Source organism: Lynx canadensis, chromosome D1 (assembly GCF_007474595.2).
Source record: "Lynx canadensis isolate LIC74 chromosome D1, mLynCan4.pri.v2, whole genome shotgun sequence".
Lineage (NCBI taxonomy): Eukaryota > Metazoa > Chordata > Mammalia > Carnivora > Felidae > Lynx > Lynx canadensis.
The window spans coordinates 27,008,714-27,032,491 of NC_044312.2; the positions used below are offsets into that span (position 1 = coordinate 27,008,714).

A 23,778-nucleotide genomic window follows, 5' to 3' on the forward strand; every position below is an offset into this window, starting at 1 on the left:
TTTCCCCTTCCCATATTATTTTGAAGCAAATTGCAGATACTGTATGATTTTCTATGTAAATATTTGAGTCTATATCTCTACAAAAGATAGAAAAAATGCCACAATGCCATTATTATTTAAAAATAGCAATTATTTTATAATATAAATTATTTACATTTCCAATAGACTCATAAATATTACTATATATGTATAATTTGTTTCAGAGAGGAACTGGCTGATTTTGGTTGGTGTATCTTTTTTTAATTTTTTAAAATGTTTTTCTTTTAATTTTTTTTTGCTAATTTTTTTTATGTTTATTTATTTTTGAGAGAGAGGCAGAGTGTGATCAGGGGAGGGGCAGAGAGAAAGAGGGAGACAGACTCCAAAGCAAGCTCCAGGCTCTGAGCTGTCAGCACAAAGCCCGATGCAGGGCTCCAACTCACAAACCATTAGATCACGACCTGAGCTGAAGTTGGACACTTAACCGACTGAGCCACCCAGTCTCCCCCATTTATTTTAATTTTTTGAAAGAAAGAGACAGTATGAGTAGGGAAGGGGCAGAGAGAGAGGGAGACACAGAATCTGAAGCAGGCTCCAGGCTTCTAGCTGTCAGCACAGAGCCCCAGGGGCTTACACTCAAGAATCTCGAGATCATGACCTGAGCCAAAGTTGGACTTTTTTTAAAAAACTTTTTTATGTTTATTTTTGAGAGAGAGAGAGAGAGCAGGGGAGGGGCAGAGAGAGAGAGGGAGACACAGAATCCAAAGCAGGCTCCAGACTCCAACTAGTCAGCATAGAGCTGGACACGGGGCTCGAACTCATGGGTTGTGAGATCAGGACCTAGCCGAAGTCGGACCTTAACCAACTGAGCCACCCAGGCGCCCCTGGAAGTTGGACTCTTAACCAAATGAGCCACCCAGGCACCCCTGTTGCTGTATCTTTTAAATCTTCTGTATGTAACAGAATTTTTTTTTTTTAACATTTATTTATTATTGACAGAGAGAGAGAGAGAGTGCAAGCAGGGGAGGAGCAGAGAGAAAGGAGACACAGAATCCGAAGAAAGTTCCAGGCTCTGAGCTGTCAGCACAGAGCCTGATATGGGGCTCAAACTCACGAACCCTGAGATCATGACCTGAACTGAAGTCAGATGCTTAACCGACTGCACCACCAAGGCGCCCCAATCCTCTATTTTTTAAAAAATAATCTTCTAGGGGCGCCTGGGTGGCTCAGTCGGTTAAGCCTCCGACTTCGGCTCAGGTCACGATCTCGCGGTCCGTGAGTTCGAGCCCCGCGTCGGGCTCTGTGCTGACCGCTCAGAGCCTGGAGCCTGTTTCGGATTCTGTGTCTCCCTCTCTCTCTGCCCCTCCCCTGTTCATGCTCTGTCTCTCTCTGTCTCAAAAATAAATAAACGTTAAAAAAAATTAAAAAAAAAATAATCTTCTATATTTTTGTCTCTGTTTTCCTAGTAATATTTTATTTTTATTTAAGGAAGTAAGTTGTTTGTCCTGTAGTTTTGGCCACAATCTGAATTTTGTCAGTTGCATCCTCATGGTATACTTAACATGTTCCTTTGTCCTCTGTATTTTTTATAAATTGGTAGTAAGATTTAGATGTTTTATTAGATTCAGGTTTAATTTTTTAACAAGGTGTTTTCATAGGTGGTGGTGTGTTTTTCCATTAGAAGACATACAGTGTGTGCTTATCTTCTAATGTAATCTCCTTTGTAACTGCTGTTGAGTAATGCCTGGAGAAATTCATTCATTAGGAGTTTTAAATGGGCATATGATTCTATCATTCTTCACATATTAGCTGCAATGTTTCTACAGAGGGAAGTTACCCCTCTTCAATTATTGGATTACTTAGTGGTTTAATTTATATAAGACAGCAGGATAGATACTTGCTTCTTTCCCTTTTTACTAAATATCTCCTAACCCTGTCTACTGTCATTTTCAACTACTACCATCCTGATAAAAAATTCTTAACCTAACTTCCAAGATCTTGAATCTTTGTTATCCTACTCCTCTTACAAGGTCCTGAATGATCTACTCCCAGCCTATTTCTCCAACCTCATTTTATACCTCTTTCCTTTTTTTTTTTTAAATTTTTTAACTTTTTTTAGTTATTATTAAGAGACAGAGAGACACAGAGCATAAGCAGGGAAGGGGTAGAGAGAGGGGAGACACAGAATCTGAAGTAGGCTCCAGGCTCTGAGCTGTCAGCACATAGCCTGACGCGGGGCTGGAACTCACAAACTATGAGATCATGACCTGTGCCAAAGTAGGTCACCTAACCAACTGAGCCACCCAGGCACCCCATTTTATACCTCTTTCTAGCTCCTTTTCTTACTATATCTGAGCCACACTGACCATTTTTTAAATTTCCTCAATCTTCAAGGTCTTTCCCATTTCAGGGCCTTTGTGCATGACCCCTCTGTCTGGAAAACTTTCTCCAACTTCCTCTTTCCATACTAACTCTTAAATTGCTTACGTAAGGAAGTTTAGACTGGTATTCCAATTATAACCTCTCATATCACCTTCTACTTATCCTTCATAGCACTTCTCGTAGTTGTATTTATGTGACTATTTCTTTAATATTTGCCCCTGCCACTGAACTATTAAGTTCCATGAAGGCAGGGACCATGTCTCTTTGGGCACAATATTTTTTTCCTAAGCTTAACTTAATGCTTGGAATATAGTATGTGCACAAATAATAAATGCTGAATTGAACAACATTGAATTGAAGTCAGATTTGGGAAAAATAAAATACTTTGTCTCTATTTTTAAAGAGCAAATATACGTAACATTTTTTGAGTGCAAAGTACCATTCTAAGTTCTTCTAATATTCACTACAACCATATGAAGTAGATATTATAATTATCTCTACTTCAACAGTTAAGGAAGCTAAAGAGAGATTTAAGCCATTTGCCCAAGCTCACGTAGATAGTAAATGTCAGAGTCAGGATTCAAATCTAAACAATCTAGCTCTAGAACCCAAGGCATCAGGTTCAAATCCTAATGTACTGCAATTTGTAGGAATACACTATGCAAATGTCTATATTGGAGAGGAACTGACCTTAATTTTTTGAATCCTAAATTCAAAAATCCCAACCAAGGGGCTTATTGGTTTAGCTCAGGTCAAGTACTCATCCCTAAACCACTCACCTAATTCAAGGCAATGGACATGATAAGAACATGAGGCTTTCATGCCAGATATGTGGACGCTGAGGAACAGTTTCCAGGAGAATGGGGCATGCCAGGCAGACAATCTCATAGTAGAGTACACACATATTTCTTCCCATATATCCAATTTCATAAACTCCCTTGTCTGATATAATGTAATTTCATCACACAGAACAACAGATAGCTTGACACCTCTTACTGAGAAACTATTCAAAGACATCCCAGCTGCTACATTTATCTGATTCCCAGAATGAACAGAATCAAGTCTGGATATGGTTGTACACAATTTTGCAATCTATGGGCTAAATGACAAATTTAATGATCCTCAAAACAGTAGAGTCACAACCTTTGCAAAGGGTCTAAAATCAGCTCCTGCCATGTGAGAAATTACCTTGGGGTGCTGGTAGTGAGAAGTAAGGGGAAAGAGGTGAGGGAGATTAACATACTGTGGATAAGGTACAAGTGGGCTGAAAGACCCATACTACCCAAATATAGGCCATGCAATGTTCCCAATCCTTTTTTTCCCTTCCTGTGTCAGCTTTCCTCACCTATGGTGAGGTAATGAGGATCAGAATTGAGTTTGAGCAGGGGTCCAACAGACTGAAGCTACATGGAGCCAACAGACACACTTGTCTATTAGAAAGATTGCAAAGGCAAGTATACCTAGTCAATAGCTGTATTTCACAAATTAGCCTGGTGAGTAGCTGTGGATTTATTCCACATTTCTTGGGCAGAGGACAAGTGAGGCCAGAATGGTATCATCTATGGATGGCTGATTTAAGACCTCATAAATGTTGAACACTTAAAGTACCTCATGCATCTTTAGTGAATTGTGAATATTTGGTACATCTTGGTTCTTCTTTCACTTTGTAGTTCAGAACATGTATGATCTACTTATTTTTATATCTCTCCAATATACCCCTCATGCCATTTGCTTCTGTACTGTTTCATCTAGCCTCCTTATTTTTTATTTTTCTTATTTTCTATAACAGAATTAAAAGGTCTTTTTTAGGGGCGCCTGGGTGGCGCAGTCGGTTAAGCGTCCGACTTCAGCCAGGTCACGATCTCGCGGTCCGTGAGTTCGAGCCCCGCGTCAGGCTCTGGGCTGATGGCTCAGAGCCTGGAGCCTGTTTCCGATTCTGTGTCTCCCTCTCTCTCTGCCCCTTCCCCGTTCATGCTCTGTCTCTCTGTCCCAAAAATAAATAAATGTTGAAAAAAAAAATTAAAAAAAAAAAAAAATAAAAGGTCTTTTTTAAAAGTTTTATTTATTTGTTTGCTTATTTGTTTATTTATTTAAAGTAATCTCTACACCCAACATGGAGTTTGAATTCACAATTCTGCGATCAAGAGCTGCATGCTCTTCTGACTGAGCCAGCCAGGTGCCCCCAAAATTCTTTTTTTTTTAAATTTAAAAAAATGTTTATTTATTTTTGAGAGAGAGAGAGAGAGAGAGGAGGACACAGAATCTGAAGCAGGCTTCAGGCTCTGAGCCGTCAGCACAGAGCCCAATGTGGGGCTTGAACTCATGAACCATGAGATCACAACCTGAGCCAAAGTCAGATGCTTAACCAACTGAGCCACCCAGGTGCCCCGCCCTGAAAATTCTTAATACAACAAATGCATATTACAAATTTAAAAATCACGTATAGTTAAAATTACCTTTGAAAATCTCTTAAATCACCGTAAAGCAAAATGTGTAGTGTTTACGAGCCATATTGGAGGCTGCCACGCTGCCTCTCAATAAAGTCCAACACAGTGGATTTTTCCTCCTGTGTTGGAACAGATTGCTCTTTCTTCAATTGAGCACCAGAGGAATTTGTTGGTTTCTATCTAGGGACTCTAGATGTGCACTCAGATTGCTAGGTGTCCACACTGCACCAGGTAGGAAACTGAGACCAGCTGAGGAATTGACACATTTATGTGTTCTCTCTCATGCTTACCCTGAACAGTCACTTGCTGAGTGAAATGATCTGATGCCTCTTTCTCTCAGGCCCACTTGAATTCATATGAATTAAATGTGTGTATGTTGTTCTAGAATACAAACGTAAAGTGATGAAAGACAAACAGGATATTTATAACTTAAAAACCTTTAGAAAGAAGAAAAGAGAAAGCGACATACACTGGTCACAGCTACAGATTTTATCTCCTATCTTGCTGAAGAGTTGAGTGAAGGAGATCATAGGACCAGCAGATCTCATAGACATTCATTTGTTAACTCACCCTCTTAGTAAGGAATAATTTCAGTATGTGTGCCCCAGGTTCTGTCTTCTGGGAGAATTTCCCATTTTTTTTTTTTTTTTTTTTTAATTTTTTTTTCAACGTTTTTTTTATTTATTTTTGGGACAGAGAGAGACAGAGCATGAATGGGGGAGGGGCAGAGAGAGAGGGAGACACAGAATCGGGAACAGGCTCCAGGCTCCGAGCCATCAGCCCAGAGCCTGAACGCGGGGCTCGAACTCCAGGACCGCGAGATCGTGACCTGGCTGAAGTCGGACGCTTAACCAACTGCGCCACCCAGGCGCCCCAAGAATTTCCCATGTTTATATCTCCCAGGGCCATCCCTGAGAAAGAGCTTAGGGAGATTCCTCTGAAGAGGGAGGACTCAACTATTTTAGGGTGTACTTTTTGTTGGCATATACATTTGGACTGTGGCTTGTCTTAAGGGTTAAGCAATAATCACAGCACCCTATGCAAGGATTGAGGGTTTTTGTTTTTGTTTTGTCAGTACTTCTTTAAGACTTTAGTTAGCTGCCTATTGTTTTCATTTTGGGGGACAGTGAGTTTGTTAATAACCCAATCTAGAAGGCATTTGTGGTAAGGAGTGTAAGATGGCGATTTACCAAACCTGTGACAGATGGTCATCTTTAGATCAATGCAATGCTGTCCAGTGATAGGTATTACAAAAATAGAATTCCCATAGTAACCATCTGGATGGGGGGAAAGGTGTTCCCAATTCCCTTAAGTGTTTTCCTAATGCGGGCTTGTACTCGTACTACATTTTGCTAGTCAGTTCGTTCTTTTATTTTCCTAGATGACTATTTCCTAACATCTCTTCTGTCAAACCTCCAATACCTCCTTTCCTACTCTCACTCACAACTGATGACCACCATAACAATAATTACCACACATTTAGTGGCATAACACAACACAATGTATTGCCTTCTAGTTCTATGGGCCTTGACACAGGTCCTGCTGGGTTATAAGCAAGGTGTAGGCAGGGCTGTCCCTTTCTGGAAGCTCAAGGGGAGAATCCATCTTCTTGTCTTTTCCACCTTCCAGAGGCCACCTGCATTCCTTGGCTCCTGGTCTCCTTTTTCCATCTGCAAAGTCAGCAACTTTCTGACCCTTTTCCCATCATCACATGTTACTCTGGCCCAATCTTGTGTTTCCCTCTTCCACTATTTTTTAGTAACAGTTTTATTGAAGATCTAATTCACATACCACACAATTCACCTGTTTTAAAGTGTACACTCCCATAGTTTTAGTGTATCCATGGAATTGTTATTCACTACAACCAACATAGAACATTTTTCATCATCCCCAAAAGACACCCTGTACACCCTAGCAGTCACCCTTTTGTTCTCCTCATCCACAGAGCCTGGCAAGCAAAAATTTTTCTTTATCTATGGATTTGCCTGTTGTGGACATTTAATATAAATGGAATAATACAATATGTACTCTTTTGTGCCTGACTTCTTTCACTTAGCCTGTTTTCACAGCTCAGTCATGTTGTTGCATGTGTCAGTATTTATTTCATCCCTTTCTTCTGCTTTTAGGACTCTTCTACAAATAAAATGCACTTGTTAGGAAGAAGAATTTCTGTTGGCAGTACAAGGAAGGAAGAACAGGTATGGGAAAAACTGATGAATATCCATAAAAAAATACAGCACACTAACACTTGTTTTATTTTTATTTCATTTTGTTTTTCTTTGTTAGTTATTCTTTTCTGGTTGTTGACAAAATTTCCAAAGGATTTATCTCAAATATAAAAGGAGATTTAGGATTTGAATTGCCATAGGCAAGGTATATAGAAGTCCCTCCTTGCTTCAAAATGAGAACCAATTTAGAAAGCTTCCAGGTTTACCAATAATTGGTTTATTATCATAAGTTTATTGCATTCAAAGTTGAGAGAGCAACTGCTCCTATGGTTCGATTTTGATGTCATGTGGAGGAGCTGCTCCATTCCTTAAATTACTCTGTGTTGGAAGGAGTATATTTGCTTCTACAATGGGATTTTATATTTAGATGTCAATTCCTTGAATTTAAGGCAAAGTCTCCTTTTTATTTAGTGGGCTCACCAATATATATCTGTACATCAAGCATTTTTCCTGAACTCCACAACGAATAGCCATCTGTTCCTGCCCCACGATCATTTCACATGCAACATTTCCAGAGAAAAATGATTTGTCTTGCCCTGGACCTATTTCTTCCTTTGAGTTTCTCATTTCAGTGAATCGTATTACCATTCACCAAATTTCCCAAGGTAGAAACCTTGGTCTTCCCATCACCCATACCCAACCAGTAACTAGTCTCCTGAGTTGTTATCATGAACATTTGTTAATTCTTTCTGCCGGTCTCCATGGCCGTTACCAGCACCTTAGTTTAGGCCCTTCACCAGTTCTCATGTGTAAGACTGGTGAGTTGAGCCCCTCTTCTGTCCGTTCTCCACAGTGTAGCCAGGGATACAGAGCTGATCACATGATTTCTCTTTCTAAAAGCTTGTACAATGTTTTACTCATTGCCCTTAGGATACAGTTCAAACTCCAATATAATGTAAGATATCTATTTTCTGAGCCTTGTCTACTCTCCAATATTTATCTTCTTCTCATCACCTTACCATCACCAATTTCATGTTATCATATTTTCCCAATCTGCTTATATTCTGCTTATATTTCCCAATCTGCATATTTTCCCAATCTGTTTATATTCTCTTTACTGTCTGTGTCTTTTTACGTATCACGTCTCTTGCCTGAGAAACCCTTTTCCCCTTTCCTCTGGTTAACTCATATGTGTTGAGACTCAGCTTAGTCACTAATATCCTTTAGAAAAGATGTTTCCAGATATTTCCTGCTTGAGCTAAATGCTCCTACCTATGTGCTTCATAACTTCTGTATACTTAACCAATACCATGATACTTATCACATGGTTTTATCTGTTAATTTTACTTTATGTTTTTCCAAGCACATTATAAAGTCCTTTATGACAAAGACTATTTTTTTGTGTATCTTTGAAAGCTGAGAACCTGCCAGAGAGCTGACAATTGGTTAGCTTTCAATAAATTTTGGTTAAATAAAGGGAAAAAAATTAAATGACACTTAATGAGTGGTTTGGGAGGGCTATGAAAACACATTTCATCTCCAGTATAGTTAAGTTTTTTTATTGTGGTAAAATACACGTAACAGAAAATTTACCATTTTCACCATTTTAAAAAAATATTTATTTGTTTTTGGGAGAGAGACAGACAATGCAAGTGGGGGAGGAACAGAGAAAGAGGGGGACACAGAATCCAAAGCAGGCTCCAGGCTCAGAGTTGTCAGCACAGAGCCCGACATGGGGCTCGAACCCACAAGCCATGAGATTGTGACCTGAGCTGAAGTCGAATGCATAACCAACTGAGCCCCCCAGGAGCCCCCCATTTTAACCATTTTTAAGTGTATAATTCAGGGACATTAAGTACATTCGAATTGTGGTGCAAACGTTACCACTAATCCTTTCCAGAACACTTTCGTTATCCCAAACAGAAACTCTGTGTACATTAAACGATAACTCCCATTCTACCCTTCCCACAGTCCTTAGAAACCTCTATTCTACTTTCTGTTTCTGTGAATTTGCCTATTCTCAGTAACTCATAAAGTGGAATCATGTAATATCTGTCCTTTTTTTATCTGGTTTATTTCACTTAGCATACTGTGTTCAAGGTTTGTTCATGTTGTAGCATGTACCAGAATTTGATTTGTTTTTAAGGCTAGAAAACATTCCATTGTATATGTATACTGCATTCTGTTTGTCCATTATCTGTTGATGGACACTTGGAGTGTCTTGCTATGAATATTGGTATACAAGTATCTGTTTGAGTCCCTGGTTTAAATTCTTTTGAATATAAGCCTAGAAGTGGAAGTGCTGAATCCTATGGTAGTATAGTTTATGTTTACCCTTGTGAGGGACCACAACACCTGTTTTCCAAAGTGGCTGCATTTTACATTCCCACCAGCAGTGAACAAGAGTTCCAATTCTTTTTTTTTTCATAATTGAAGTATTTTTATTTTATGTACAATGAGTTGACACTAGGTAGGTATCTTGGATATCTGTAGTTAAGGTAGGTATCTTGGATAACCCATTCAAGGAAGTTCAGTTAATCCAACTTAATGAAGCCTATATCCTTCGTGTCCTGACAGAAACACCAGCAGCACATATTGAGGCTGTATTTCCAGTTCAGAGCGTGCTGGTTTGAGCAGATGCAGCAAGAAATGAGAATGCTGGCCACATTTCCTCGAATGGCTCCAGTAGAGCTGCTGGTGATCCATCTTGTTTGCTTGGATGCGATGAGGCAAATGGCTGAAAAAGGTTCCAGTTTCTCACATCTTTACCAACACTTCCTTTTCACTCCCTCCCTCCCTCCCTCTTCCTTCCTTCCTACCTAACTTCCTTCCTTCCTTCCTTCCTTCCTTCCTTCCTTCCTTCCTTCCTTCCTTCTTTCCTTCCTTCCTTCCTTCCTTCCTTCTTCCCTCCCTCCCTTCCTTTCTATGCTTTTGAGCATGAACTAGTATCTCCTTGTGGTTTCAATTTGCATCTCCCAAATGGCTAGTGATGTGGAGCATCTTTACATTTGCTTGTTCACCAATTGTATATCTTTTTTGGATAAATGCCTTTTCAAGTCTTTTTCCTCTTTTTATATTGGTTTGTTTTTTGTTGTTGTTGAGTTGTAGGAATTCTATATATTCTGGATATAAGATATATGATCAGCAAGTATTTTCTCTCTTTTGGTGTGTTATCGTTTCACTCTCTTGATAGTGTCCTTTGAGTAACAAAAGTTTTAATTTTAATTTGGTCCAATTTATCTACTTTCTATTATTGTCATCTATTTGTTTTTAATGTCATATCCAAGAAATCATTGCCAAAATCCAATGTTAAGAGTTTTTTTCTATATTGCCTTCTAAGAGTTTTATAGTTTCAGCTCTTATGTTTAGGTCTTTGATCCAGTCTGAGTTAATTTTTACATACGATGCTAAGGTAAGGGTCCGGTTTCATTCTTTTGCATATGGATATCCAACTTTCCCAACACCATTTGTTGAAAGACTACCCTTTCTCCATTAAATAGTCTTGGCACCCCTCTTGAAAATCATTTGAACACAAAATTAGACTTTATTTCTTGGGTCTCTATTCTATATGTTTATACTTATACCAGTACCATGCTGTTTTGATTACTGTGGCTTTATAGTAAGTTTTGTAATCAAGAAGTGTGAGTCCTTCAACTTTATTTTTCTTTTTAATATAGTTTTGGCTGTTTGGGGTCCCTTGAGATTCTGTGTGAATTTTAGAATGGATTTTTCTATTTCTGCAAAAAATGTCATTGGGATTCTGATAGAAATATCATTGAATCTGTAGATTGGTTTTTGATAGTATTGATATCTTAATATTATTAAGTCTCCAATCCATAAACGTGGGATGTCTTACCATTTATTTCTGTCTTTAATTTTTTTCAGCCACATTTTATAGTTGTAAGTGCACACTTATTTTGCCTCCTTGGTTAAGTTTGTTTCTAAACACTTTATTCTTTTTGGTGCTATTGTAAATGGAATTTTCATTTTAGATTGTTTATTGCTATTATATAGAAATAGCAATATAGAAATATGCGTTCTTTTTGACTGTTGATTTTTGTATCCTGTAAGTTTTCTGAATTTTTTATTAGTTTTAACAGTGTTTGTGTGTATGTGTGTTGTATGTGTGTGTGTGTGTGTGTGTGTGTGTGTGTAGAATCTTTAAGGTTTCTACATATAAGATCATGTTGACTGTGAACACAGGTAATTTTACCTTTTTCTCCCCCCCCCAATGTGGATACCTTTCCTTCCTTCCATATTTTTTCTTTTCCCTCCCTTCCTCCCTCCTCTACCTCCCCCTCCTCCTCTTCCTCTTTTCCTCCTTCTTTTTTCTTCCTCTTCCCTCCTTCTTCTTCCTTTTCTGCTTCTCCCTCTCCCTTCCTCTTTTTAATGTAAGCTTTTACCCTTGTAAATGTCCCTATTAGAACTACTTTTGCTACATTCCATAAATTTTGATATGTTTTATTTTCATTTTAATTTTTACCAATGTATTATCTAATTTCACTTGTGAGTTCTTCTCCAACTCATTGATTGTTTAAGACTATGTTCTTTAATTTCCACATATTTTTGATTTTTTAAACGTCCCTTCTATTTTTGATTTCTAGTTTCATTCTATTTTGCTAAGATGATGCATTGGGGCACCTGGGTGGCTCAGTTGGTTAAGCATCTGACTCTTGGTTTCAGGTCAGGTCATGATCTCATGGTTTGTGAGTTTGAGCCCTGTATTGGGCTCTGCTCTGACAGTGATGACAGCATGAAGCCTGCTTGAGATTCTCTCTCTCTGCCACTCCCCTGCTTGTGCACTCTCTCTCTTTCTCAAATTAAATAAATAATCCTAAAGATGCATGATATCAATTTTTTAAAATTTATTCAGAATTGTTTTGAATATATGTATGAATGCATATATATATATATATATATATATGCTGATTAGTGCATACATGCTTATACTTATATCTTTTTCATGAATTGAATCTTCTGTCAAGATATAATGTCCTTATTTATCTCCTTTTTTTTATTATGAAATTTATTGTCAAATTGGTTCCCATACAACACTCAGTGCTCATCCCAACAGGTGCCCTCCTCAATACCTATTTTTCTCTTGTAACAGACTTTATTTCTACTTTGTCTGATATTAGTATAGTCGTCCTAGTGCTCTTTTGATTATTGTTTGCATGGAATATCTTTTTCCACCCTTCCATTTTCAGTCCCTTTATGTGTCTTTGGATCTAAAGTGAGTCTCTGGTAGACAGTATATAGTTGGATCATATTTTTAAATCAGTTCTGCTAGTCTATGCCTTTTGATTGGAGAGTTTAATCCATTTACATCTAAAGTAATTACTGATAAGTGATGAATTACTAAATCCTATACCTGAAACTAATATCACACTATATGTTAACTAACTGGAATTTAAATAAAAAACTTGGAAGAAAAAAATAAAATAATTACTGATAATAAAGAACTTACATTTGTCATTTTGCTATTTCGTTTTTATATGTCCTATAGTTTTTTGTTTTTCATTTACTCCATTACTGCTTTCTTTTGTGTTTTGTTGATTTTTTTGTAGTGACATATTGTGATTCTCTTATTTCCTTTTGTTTGTATTCAATAGCTATATTTTTGTGACTACAATGATAATTGCATAAAATATCCTAAAGTTATAGCAACCTAATTTGAATTGATAACTTAATTTCAATTGCATACAAAACCTCCACTTCTCTACAGCTGTATCCCCCTCCCCACCCAACTTTATGTTACTGATGTAACAAGTCACATTTTTATATATTATGTACCTATATTAGTTTCCTAGTGCTACTCTAACAAGTTACCACATATTGGGTGGTTTAAACAGTAGAAATTTGTTATCTTACAGTTCTGGCAGCTAGAAGTCCAAGATCAACATGTCAGCAGGACTGCTTCCTTCTGAGGCTGTGAGAGACAATCTGTTCCATGCCTCTTACCTACATTCTGGTGGTTTTCTAACAATCTTTGGTGTTCTTTCACTTACAGAAACATCATCCCAGTCTCTGCCTTCATGGTCATATGGCATTCTTTCTGTGGGCCTGTCTCTAAATTTCCCCTTTTTATAATTACATCAGTCATATTGGATTAGGGCCCACCATACTACATTGTGACCTCATCTTAACTAATTTTATCTGCAATGACCTTATACAAAAACAAAGTCATATTCTGAGGTACAGAAGGTTAAGACTTCAACATATTAATTTTGAGGGGGACATAATTTGACCCCAAACAATGCCCAATAACAGATTTGTAATTATTTTATGCATTTTTTCTCTTAATTCCTTTATCAGAGATCTTTATGTCTTCATAGAGCTTCAAGTTACTGTCTAGCATCCTTTCATTTTAACTTGAAGCATTTCTTGTAAGGCATTACCGAATGATAGTGAATACCCTGAGTTTCTGTTTACCTCGGAATGTCTTAATTTCTCCTTTATTTTTCCAGGAAAGTTTTGGTGGCTATTGAACTCTTGGTTGACAGTTTTTATTCTTCATCACTTTAAACATTTCATTCTACATTCCTCTGGCCTCCAAGGTTTCTTGTGAGAAATTGTTTGATATTCTTATTGAGGATCCCTAATACTTGGTGATGGTTCACTTTCCTCTTGCCACTTTCAAGATTCTTTCTTTAGCTTTGGACAGTTTGCTTATAATGTGTCTCAACTGGATCTTTTTGAGTTTACCCTACTTGGAATTCATTGGGCTTCTTGGAGTCATAAAATTTATGTATTCTTGGACTTGTAGATTCATGTACTTCATCAAATTTAGGATGTTTTACATTATTACTTCGAATAGTCTTTTCCCCTTTCTCTTTTCTCTTCTAGGACTCACATAATGTGGTGTTGGCATGTTTCATAGTATCCCACAGGTCCCTTAGATTCTGTTCACTTTTCTTCATTCTTTTTGTTTCTGCTCCTCAGACTCCATAATTTCAATTGTCTGGTTCTCAGGTTTCCTAATTCTTTCTTCTGTTTGTTCAAGTTTGCTGTTGGATCTCTCTAGTGAATTTTTCATTTCAAATGTTGTAATTTTCAGCTCCAGAATTTCTGTTCACTTCTTTTTTAAAATTTATGTCTTTGTTGCTGTTATTATTTTGTTTGTACATCATTTCCCTGGTTTTCTTTAGTTCTTTATCCATGTTTTCCTTTAGGTCTCTGAGCATATTTAAGTTTCCTGTAGTAAGTCTGATGTCTGGGTCTTTCAGGAATGGTTTCTGTGAATTTATTTTGTTTCTTTGAATAAGATATATTTTTCTGTTTTTATCTATACCTAGTGATTTGTTGCTGAAAATTGGAATTTAGCTATTATAATATAGTAACCTCTGGAGATCACATTTCTCCCCCTTCCCCAGGGTTTGATTGTGTGTGTGTGTGTGTGTGTGTGTGTGTGTGTGTGTTGTTGAAGTCTGTAGTAGTCTGTAGTTTTTTAGTGTTTTCCCAACTATTTTTGCAGAGGCCAATCCTCTGCATATGATCACTGAAGTCTCTGTGCCTTTAGCTGACATTTGGCACTTGTTTTTATAGAGATTTCCTTAAATGCCCAGAGCTCTTCCAGTGTTTGTAGATTGATTTTATGCTAGGGCATTCCTTCAGCACTTAGGTAGGCTTGTTCTGAGGCTAGCAGTCTGCTCAAGGTGAAAGCTTAAGATCTTCTCAGACTTTTTCTGAGCATGCATCTTGCTTGGATATGCATGTGGCTTCCTAAATTCTCCCATATATTAATTTCCCCTTAATTTCCCAGTTGCATCCCAGGTTTTCCTCTGTGCCTTAAATAGTCTGTTGTGTTTCCACTTGTAATCTCTTGCCCCAGAAGTCTGTGTGTCTGTAGTCATCTTGCAAATTTATGAGTAGTGTCCACTGCTTTTCCTGTATGATTTCCGAGTTAGACATAACAGAGACAAGCTCCTTACCTCAGTCCTTTAGGTATCCACTGGACAATTTCGAACAGATATACACACTAATTTGCAAATAAGGTCTTCCCTGCTCCTTCCAGTTTGAGTGATAGTACTGGGAACTAGGCTACCACCACTTCAAGACCAAAACCACTGCCATGCTGGGGAGGGGTAGACTAAGGGTGGGTAAAAATGCCACAAAACTTCCCTACTGTTTGAAGATCACTTATTATTATTATTATTATTATTATTATTATTATTAGGTGTTTGGTTGGTGGCTGTAAACCTTTGAGTGTTTCCAGAGGTCCAGTAAGATTGGTTTAGTTTCTGCTTTTAGAAAATATTTCTGTGGGGAGATGAAAGCTTGGAGCTTTCTAGCTGCCATTTTGATGATGTCTTCTTTTTCAACATAGTTTTGCCTTCACTTGGACTTTGACCAAAGGACATTAGAAGCCTTGGCATGAGACCCAAATGAAGGTGGGTGCAGTCACAAAAAATGGGAACAAAGACACTCTTAGCCACTATAAGAAACTTGGAATAAGAACTTGTTTGGGTAGTTAAAGTTTTATAGATGAGGAATCCACTAGGATATTGGATGACAGTTGAGAACAGATAAGCTTCTGAAATGTTCTGTCCAGGTAGTAAATTGCTCAGGGAGCTGGTGCTTGCTGACAGTATGGGACAGCTGCAGTTACATGCTACAAATGGTAGGGTCTGTTTCTGGATGCAAATTGATTCCAGCTCATGAAGGGTTTTGAGCAATGCCAAAAATGATCTAGTAGAAGAAAATGTGAAAATAATGAGATGGCTGGTTCTGGTGCTAAATTAGAGCCTCCCCTCAGGGCTGAGAGAACCTGTCTAATCCAATTCATTCCTAATGGTAGCTGTCATATCAGTTTGTCCTAATCCTGACTGTGGTTCACAGCTGTATCTCAGAAATGACTTGGGAAGGTAAGCCTTTAGTAATTGTCTCCATCTTTCCATTTCCAACCTCTTTCTCCTGCCAGTAGCACCCCTACCTCTCCTCTCAGTCTTCTTCTCTGACTACTTATCCTCTTTTGCCTCCTACTCCCTCAGTGAAAATAATACTCCAAGGAAATAATCTGCTAAATGAATTCACATTAAGGTGTACATATTGAATAAGACTTGAGTGTAAACATGTTCAGGGGCTGTTTGCATTTTAACAGCAATCTATACTTGAAGATAAAAGAAAAAATGTCTAATTGTGAAGCTCTAATTGTTACCTGTTCAATAGGAAAAAGAATTTTTAGAGGAGCTTGTTCCAACTCAGTATTATTCTGTTTCCTAGGTATTCACTACTCCAGAGCGCATGAAGAAATACAAATTATAAAAGAGCTTTAAAAAAACAAATTTGTTCTCCCAATGTGCAATGAAGCTCTGGGGCTGATTTGAGTATATCATTGCTGGATAACAAACTTTTACATTCGTCTAGCCAGGGACACCAGGGATAAAGCCAAGACCTTGATTATATTGAGAAGTTGAGTCAAGGAGATTTTCACCTTGCTATAGGAAAAGCTGATAAGAAATAATAGAACAATCTAATTTAGGATCTTGAATATTTTAAAGGATAATAAGCAGCCTCCATTCCTTTTCATGGCCTTTTTTCCTGTCATCATCAGAGAATCTTCTTTGGGATATGGTACACAAAGTGGTCATTGGGGGGAGTGGGTAGTGTCAGTGCTAGAAAAATGGGTACCAGGAAGTAAGAGCTAAGAGTGGGAAACACTCTTCATCATGATTGAATCTAAACTCTCCTAGCTTCTGTTTCTTCCTCTGTAATGTGGGAACAATAATATCTATTGAAGAGAATTAGAACTCTTTTGATTGTAAGCTATAAGAAGCCATGTTGAACTAGGTTAAGTTGGGGGGCGGGGAGGAATTTATAGGCTTCATTCTGGATGTCCAAGGGGCATTGGCTGGATCCTGAGACCTAAAGAATCCCTTCAGAACTTTCTGGCTCTCCATTTCTTAGCTCTACTTGTTTTTATTTGGATTTATTCTCACACCATTGTAATTTTGCGTCAGCTAAGAAGATCTAAAAAAATGTATCTATCAGCTTAACAATTCTAACAGAAAATCTCATTCAGATATCAGTCCCAAGGAAGATTACATTGCCTTGCTCAGGTTAGATGTCTAAACCCTAGCCAATCACTGTGTGGTGGGATTTGTTGATTGCCAGCCTAAATCATATGTGTAACCCAGTGACTTGGCCAGTATACCATAGATCCTTTCCAGGATCACCTTGCATGGAGGGAGAATTCCCTAAAGGATTCAGGAAGCAGAGGATGGGAAAGTATGCTGGGCATAAAAATATTATAGCTATTATAATCTATCCAACCTACCACTACAGGTTAAAGAATCAAATGAGCAGATACAGGGAAGCTGTTCATAAAATGCAATCATAATTAAAACTTTTTATTCCAATGATGGTAAATACCATGATCATTGAAATCAAGAAAGCTGCACTGTATAAAGATGGCTTTATTATTATTATTAAGGATGGAAAAAGATGAACCATTCAACATCTGGTGTGAAATAACTGGATAGGCCTCTGAAAAAAATGAAAGTAGAAGCCCTACCTCTCACACATAACAAATGGATTAAAGATTTAAATGTAAAAATGAAACCATAAAAGTACTAGAAGAAAACATGAGAAAATTATTTTATAATCTTGGAATGGGAATGGTCTTCGAATCATTATTCAAAATTCTGAACTCATAAAAATATGACTGATGAATAAAACTACATCAGGGGCGCCGGGGTGACTCAGTTTGTTAAACATATGACTCTTGATTTCAGCTCAGGTCATCATCTCACAGTCATGAGATGGAGCCCCGTGTTGAGCTCTGCGCTGAGCATAGAGCCTAAGATTCTCTCTCTCTCCCTCAGCCTCTCTCTCCTGCTAGTGCTGTCTCTCTTTTTAATTTTTTTTAATGTTTATTTTTTGAGAGAGAGAGAGAGACAGAGCACAAGTGGGGGAGAGGCAGAGTGAGAGAGAGAGAGGGATACCAGAATCCAAAGCAGGCTCTAGGGTCTGAGCTGTCAGAACAGAGCCTGACGTGGGGCTCAAACCCATGAACTGAGAGAGCATGACCTGAGCCGAGGTCGGATGCTTAACTGACTGAGCCACCAAGGTGCCTCTCTCTCTCTTAAAAAACAAAAACAAAAGAATGACATCAAAATCAAACATTTGTATGGTGAAAAACATCATTTGAGAAAAAGTCAAAAGGCAAAAAACAAATGGAATAAGAGGCAGTAATGCATTGGAGATGGCCTGCACTGGCTCACAGGAGCTGATTATTTAATTTTCAGGAACTTTGAAAGCTGATTATCAAACACAGCCATTATTTAAAATTAAGTCATACAGGCTTATAATTAAACACAGAATGTTACAAACAAAGGTAAAAAATACTCCAAACGCATCACTTTCTAATTGTTTAACTACATTTTACTGTCATCCATGCTCTTGAGGTTATTTATGTGTATTGTGTCTATACCGTGGAGATATTATATAATGGTCCGCTGCTGCACATCTCTTTCCAATTCCACATTTAGAGATGTCATATTGGTAGCTTGAAATTATCTGTGGTGGGAACATTTACATCATGGAAGTTGCCAAATGCTGTGAACCAGGGCATATTTTCCCCAGAGACCACTGTTAAACATTAACCAACACAGCACTGGAAAATAGTTTTTGCAACTCACATTACAGAGAAAGGGCTAATCTCCCTATATAATGTGTTCCTGTAAGTGAAGTATAAAAATACTATTAACCTAATAGAAACATTAGAAAACTATGAAGTGTCCATTCTTAGAAATAAAGTGCTCTGTGTCATAAGAGAAATGCAAATCAAAACCATCCTGAGATACTATTTTTTTTTACCTATTAAATTGACAAAACTCCAATTAAATAAAACTCTGTTGGCAAGGCTGTGGGGAAACAGACTTCCTCTTACATTGCTGATGAGGATATAAGTTTGTATAACTACTTTGGAAGGCAATTTGGCAATATATATGTAAAATTACTAATATATCAACTATCTGACCCAGCAGCTCCATCTCTGGGAATTTACCCTATCATATAGTATAGAGCGATTTTGTTTTCTTTTTAGTAGCAAAAGATTGGAAACAACACAAACGTCCATCCACATGGACTGGCTTAATAATCTGTGGAACAGTCAGACAATGGAATTAACTGGAGCTGTAAAAAACTTTAAGTCATTCTCCAAGTTGAATATGTAAGAATCTCCAAGTTATATTTTCCCCCATAGTTTTATTGAGATATAACCAACATATAACAATGTATTTGTTTAAATTATAGAACACAATGCTTTGATGTATGTATATCTTGCAAAATAATCACCACAGTAGATTTAGTTAACATCTATAACCTCATGTAGTTACATTTTTTTTCTTGTGATGGGAACTTTTAAGATCTTGTAAGATCTTAGCAACTTTCAAATATACAATACAGTATTTTTATCTATAGGCATCATGCTGTACATTATATCTCCAGAACTTGTTTATCTTATGACTGAAAGTTTGTACCTTTGGATCACCTTCACTCATTTTGCTCACCCCTACCCCTTGCCTCTGGCAGCCACCAACCTGTTCTCTTCTATGAGTTTCTTTGTTTTTTTAGACTCCATATATAAATGAGATCATACAATATTTGTGTTTCTCTGTCTGACTCATTTCACTTAGCATAATGCCCTGGGGATCCATCTATATTGTCCAAATGGTAGGATTTCCTTCTTTTTTTATGACTGTATACTATTCATATAGTATTCAAATATAATACTTTCTTTGTTCATCAGGTTACATTATTAAGTGAAAAAAGGCAAGGTTAATATCAGAGTGTATATCACATTATATTTTGCATAATTAAATAAAAATATAGTTGTATGTGATTTGCATAAACAAACTGGAAGGACAAATAAGAAACTAATGGAAATGATAATGGGGGAGGTTGCTATTAGGATGTGGGAACTGGGTGTGTGAAAAATGGGGTGAGATCAAGACTTGGCATTATCTTTTTACACTAAAATAAATATTTAACTATTTCAATGTTCTTTTTAAAAAAATTTTTTTTAAATGTTTATTTATTTTTGAGAGACAGAGTACAAGTGGGGAAGGAGCAGAGAGAGGGAGACACAGAATCCAAAGCAGGTTCCAGGCTCTGAGCTGTCAGCACCAAGCCCAATGCAGGGCTCAAACTCAGAACCTTGAGATCATGATCTGAGCCAAAGTCAGCGCTTAACCGACTGAGCCACCCAGGCACCCCTCAATGTGCTACTTTTTTATAAAGCTAAGTGAAAAGAAAGAAAAGCTTCACTAAAGAACTTGGTTGTTTATTCCACTAGACATTCAATAAATAGTTATTGAGCAGCGACCATGTGACAGGCACTGTTCTAGGAACTGCTCCCAGAAGACAGCACCAGACCATGTAAGCTGTGAAGAGTTTAGTGGTTGTCTTTGACATATATCACTCTTGAAATGCCACATCTTCTATTACACCCATTCAACAGTTCTCTCATCCCATCTGGTCTCATATTCACTGCCTCAACATGGGGAAACAGCCCCCAGGCCCTTCAGGTCTAGTGACCATTTAATGTTTGTGTCTTCACTGTGGATGTTCTTTGTATATGATTTCACATCTCTGTTTGTCTTTCTTTTTGAGTGTGTTGTTTAATGTAATTGATGGAATTTGATATTTTAAAAGCTCAGGGCTTTCATTTTATGGACCATGAACGAAATAGACAACAATTCCTGTGAATTTACATTCTAGCGCTGATCAGAGAAGGGCTTTGTGAAGAGGCGATATTGAACACAGACATGAAAGTTATAAGGGAAAGTGCTTGTCAGTATCTGGGATTATGCTTGTAGGTTCATAATAATTATTATTTTTGCTGCCCTCAGGGGAATTGCAAAACATCACACACACACACACACACACACACTTACCCTTATTTACGAATATACACTGCTGCCAAACTATCTAATGCCTATTTCCAACTGATTGCTTACCTGGTAATGATGATAGCTTTGAAAGGAGTAAACCACCTCTGGTCTCTTGCTCTGGCTCCCAGTAACCAAGGTCACAGCAGACATTTCGGCGACCTCTGGCTTTGATTGACAGATATACCTCTGGTTGTGGGGGCTTTGTCCTCATTCCAAATGAAGCTAAATGGCCCATAAAATTAAACCCTGACCTTTTAAATATCATATTCTACCAACCAGAGTAAACAACACACTTGAAAAGAAAAAAAAAAAAACAACAAGATGTGAAAATGTATACAGAGAACACAGGGGAGAATAAAACATTCAATTTATTACTAGACCTTGACAGTCATGGTGGGATTTTTTTTTGCCATGTTGGGGTCACCTGTATGAGACTGGTTTGGAGGAAAGAACACTGTTGGGTAGGCATAATGTTGGGGGGCATGTGAAGAGCAGTTAATGTGTGTTTAAAGAAACTCACAAATTCTTTAGCTTTAAATCACAACTTACATGATCTGGTGCCTGTTTTCTGGGCTCCTGTAGTACCTATGCTCTCTTTTGTCCCAGCTCCTACTGCATTTTGTTTTGTTGTTGTTGTTGTTGTTGGTAATTGTTGATTAAGTGGTGAGCTCCTTAGAGGAAAGTACTGTACATATTTCCCCCATATCCCTAGAACCTAGCACAGCCCTGACATTTAGAAGCCTCCTTTGAAAGACTGGGGAAGACATGTCCTATGAAGCAAGAAACTGGATAACCTTGTAGACATCTCTTTGCTTTGTGAGAGTTAGAGTCCAAGAGGCATGCTTTGTTTTTCAGTTGGGTGAGTTGATGGACTGTGGGTGTTTTTGGTAACTGTTAAGATTTCCTCCTCCCAGTTACCCTGCACTCTACATGTACACATAATGCAGCTGGCTCAGCACAGCTGACTGTGACAGTTCTCAGCTCTGTGCCAGCTGGTTAGGCTCTCCCATGAATTTGTCCCAGAGTCTCCCACACCCTGTGATCTGACTGTAATCCAATCCCCTTCCTTAGACTTCTCTGATCACCCTCCCTGTGTTTTCCTCACCCCTGTCCCTTGCTCTATGAGCTGCTCAGACTTCAATAGCTATGTGGGACTAAAGCATGCTCTGAGTTCATCCACAGAGCATGTGCCGGGACAGCCAAGTACTCCAGGTTTGAATAAAATTACCCAATCTATTTGGTATTCACTGGGCAGTCACATAGGGACATGTCCATTCTGGGATGTCCCTCAACAGGGCAGATGCTGCCTCAGCCAGATTTGCCAAAGGTCCTTAAGTCTGGCTCCTGGTGGGAGGCTGGGGAGGTCAAAGTATACCTTCCACTGCTGCCCTGCCACGCTCCTTGTTCTACCACCATTTTGCCTTAATAATGAGTTCCCATAGGAATTCCTACCCCAAATTTCATTTGGATTCCTCCCAATTTGATATCCCTCACCTGGTCTGTAACTGCAAATTTAGAAGACTCAAAATAGCAGCTTTCATAGACAAGGGACTATTTCATTTCGGGGAGTAAAGAATTGGCACTGGCTAATGAGTTATATTCCAATGTACAATGCCCTCTGATTGTGTATTATATATTAGCACTCTGGACTTGAAAGAGACAATTGTGTAATGTTTGCCCATTAATTGAGAATAATCATCTCAGCTGCACAGTGTTGCATACCAGCCAAGCTTGTCATTCTCTGATCCAACAGCTTTTAATTGTTGTGTTGCCCTTTAATGGCAACCATTCTCAGAGTTTAGAGAACAAAAACAGAGACTTACCTAAATATCAGCTCCTTCCCACCCTGAGAGAAAAGAATCCATTTAGATGGAAAGGATTTGCGTTTTCTAATCCCTGGAGAGTGATCATGCCGTAGCAATTTCCATTATCCATCAAGTCTAAATGCTAAGGCCATGGGATTGCTTCTTCCTAATAAAGTTAGGAAATGTAGCAGACAAGGAAAAGGCTTGCATGATTACACAGTAAGCTGGAGACTAAAATAGAAGAGATGCCTTAAAATCATTGTCAAGACTCTTTTGAATGCAAGTAACAGAAAATCTAAATCAAATTGTCTTATGTCAAAATTTTTATTGGTTCACATAACTGAAAAATCTTGGGGTGGAACTGCTTCAGCATGTCTAGATTCCAGGGCTCAAAAATATCTTCAAGCTTTGGTCCCATGCTCTCCATATCGTGAGTCTTCTCCTCTACTGCTGCATTCTTAGATGGGCACTCCCCTCTCAGGCAAGATGGCAGGTGGCAGCTTAGTTCCAGGCTCACATCTCTGGTGAAAGTTCCAAGATGGAATTTCACTGGACCAGCTTGGGTTATGCTCTTTATTCTGAATCCATCGTGATGGCCAGGGAGAATGGAGTATATTCACTGGCCACACCTTAATCACTCTCACCCCTGTGGGTGAAAGGCAGGGTCAAATCCATCAACCTGAACCATGTGAACTAGCAATAGAAAGTGGTCGTGTGTCCCCAAGAAAAAAAAAAAAAAAAAACAGGCACTGTTATCAGAAAAATGGGACTGGATACAGAACAAGCAAGAAAAACTGAGGTACTGTACTTTCATCTCAACTTCAGGAATGAATGTCTTTGTAGGTTGGTAATTTAAGCTTAATGTCTTTTCCCAGAACTCTCTGTATAATAAAGATGACCATTTACCAAGTATCTGACATTGTGTGGAGTGTTTACATATATCCTCTCATTTAATCCTTACAACTAAAGAATCAGGCAGGTATGATTAACCCCTCTTCTAAATGAAGGAATGGAGGCAGATGGAGAGTGAGTAACATGCTCCAAGCCACACAACTATTAAAAGGTGAGTTATAACTCAACTGGAGCCTAACTCCAAAGTACT

The 23,778-nt window shown here is 38.1% G+C and overlaps 1 pseudogene; it reads right to left on the reverse strand.

Annotated features, from left to right (window-relative positions):
• Positions 1–9,460: 9,460 nt before the first annotated feature.
• LOC115526046 lies at positions 9,461–9,728 on the reverse strand (annotated as a pseudogene).
• Positions 9,729–23,778: the final 14,050 nt, after the last annotated feature.